We start from the raw sequence: 2,560 nt of genomic DNA, 5'->3' as shown, positions 1-2,560 counted from the left end.
CTAGATGCCACAAATAAAGCTCGGTTCTCCAGAAAGATGAACTTCAAGTGATTTATCATAGTTTCATCCATTTTATATATCCGGTGTGTTTTTACATTGTCTGCTCTTTGCCTATTTTTTAATTTTTACTAAGAGAGATTAGTAATTAATAACACCCCATGAAATTGTTGGCAGGATTAAATGAGTCAATACAAAGAAAACAATAGCTTTAGAAGGTAGGAATTGCTGAAAGCTTTTGTTATGTTCTACCCCCTTCTAGCTCCTTTCTCTTCCTCCTCATTAGCATCTTAATTATTATAAATGATATAAATATTTTTAGTATGTATGAGTCTCTAATCTTTTAATATTTTGAAAGATTTGGATTTTATTCCCAGTCCTCTGGTGATTGTGTTTACTTGATTTCATGGAAATGACAAAGTGAATCAAAGTTTTCTAATAACATTCATTTCTATTACTGGGTAAGAATGAAAAGTTCAGAAATCCATATCAATCCTGACACTCTTTCCATCAAAGTAAATGCCCAGTTTCTCTTCAAAGGCAAACCACTACCATTCAAAATCATTAACCCAGATGTTTTAATGCATTGAACCCAGAATTTACAGAAAATTCTGAAACAATATTCAGTTCCTTAAATGTATTGAGGTCAAGAATTGGAAAGTTTAATATGGGAGTGGAAAAATGGGGAAAATACATAACTCTAGTAAAGAAAAGGGAGTTTTGAGAAGTGTGAATTTTAGTATTTACAAGAACATCATACTTTTAATGCTCCTTATACTTTCATTTACTGGAGAAAAGCATAACCTTTTGGATAGTGTCTTTAAAGGCTTGCTTTAGTTGCTGGTTCCTGAGAGTATATATAAATGGATTCATCATAGGAGCAACAGAAGTATGCAGAAGAGCCACTCCTTTGATCGATGATGTCTTTTCTTTTGCAGAAGGGTTGGCATACATGAATATGCAGCTTCCATAAGAGATGGAAATGACAATCATGTGTGAGGAACACTTAGAAAATGCCTTTTTTCTCTGACTGGCAGAGGAAAGTTTCAGAATTGTTCTAATGATGACATGTAGGACAAAATTATTAATGCCAGAGTAAAAAGCAGAATCACTATGGCAGAGTAAAAACCGATCACTTCTAAGAGCCATGTGTCTGAGCAAGATAATTGCAAGAGGGGAAAATAATCACAAGCACAGTGATCAGTGGCATTGGAGCCACAGTAATCTAACTGGAGAAAAAGAATAGTGGGAAGATATTTAAGAATGCTGCCAGTCAAGCACAAAAGACAAGTAAATTGCAGACTCTTTTGTTCATGACGGTGGTATAATGCAAGGGTTTATAGATGGCAACATAGCGGTCATAGGACATGGCAGTTAGAAGGTAAAACTCAGTTATTCCCATGAAGATGAAGAAAAACAACTGAGCTGTACAATTATTGTATGAGATCGTCTTGTCTCTGGTGATAATTGTGCCCAGAAATCTAGGAATACAGACAGTTGTAAAGGATATTTCTAATACAGAGAAGTTCCTGAGGAAGAAATACATGGGGGTCTGCAGATGGGAGTCAACCAAGGTGAGAGTGATGATGGTCAAATTACCAGTGACGCTTAATATATATGTGATAATTAAGAAGAGAAAAATCATAATCTGAAGCTATGGGTCAACTGATAGCCCTAGAAGAATGAATTCTGTGGGTACTGTGCGGTTTTTCATTGCCAATACTTTCTTTCCCCCTTTAGAGCAGAAACTGTGTGTTCCCCTGTAGGACATAAAAAGTTAAAACAGGATTGAGGTTAGAGTACAGAATCTTAAATATCCACAGTGATGAATAATCTATGAAACCCAAAAACAAATGTTTTCCTTCAGCAACTCTCCAAATTCTACTCGACCTCACATTCAAGTAATACATATTATTTGAAGTTAAATACTGACTTTCTTTTGTTGAAAATGCACTGTCATGGGCCATGGATAAAAAAACAAAAAAAATCTTATGCTAACATTTAAGCAGAAGCTACTTATTTTAATGTTTTTAAAAATAATATTCTAATTATTCCTGAAAACATTTAGCTCCTTTTTTATAAACATGAAAATACTCTAATTGACATTTTTCTTTTCCTCAATATTATAAAAACTAGTCTGGATTATGGATAATCTAAATACAGGGTTTCAAATCTCACTGGAGTTATTTAGGCCTACCTCCACATTTTATATTTGGAGACCTACATTGTTTAGGAAACTTTCACAAGGTTAAACAATTAGTAACCATAGTAATCATCTCACTGTAGAATGTGCATGTTTATCCATGGGAATGTTTTGTTGGCATTCTCTCATAAAATTACTTTCTTAAGGGTTTGGTTGATGCTATCACACTCATCGTTTTTTTTTTTTTTTTGCTTTATTTATAAAAAGATCAGAAGGACAATAAGGTAACCTTCTATTAGTAAATTAAATAGTTGCTAGAGTAGTTGAAATCATTCAATGCATAATCCTTTTCTTTCTTTTCCTTTTTTTTTTTTTGTTGTTGTTGTTGTTGTTTACAATACCGCTATGGAAAATGAACAA

At 33.5% G+C, this 2,560-nt stretch overlaps 1 pseudogene; it reads right to left on the bottom strand.

Moving 5' to 3' along the window:
* Positions 1 to 777: 777 nt before the first annotated feature.
* On the bottom strand, positions 778 to 1,711 carry LOC123389624 (annotated as a pseudogene).
* Positions 1,712 to 2,560: the final 849 nt, after the last annotated feature.

This window comes from Mustela putorius, unplaced genomic scaffold (assembly GCF_011764305.1).
Source record: "Mustela putorius furo isolate JIRA1106 unplaced genomic scaffold, ASM1176430v1.1 tig00003988_pilon_pilon_pilon, whole genome shotgun sequence".
Classification (NCBI taxonomy): domain Eukaryota; kingdom Metazoa; phylum Chordata; class Mammalia; order Carnivora; family Mustelidae; genus Mustela; species Mustela putorius.
This window is presented reverse-complemented; position numbering and strand designations above follow the sequence as displayed.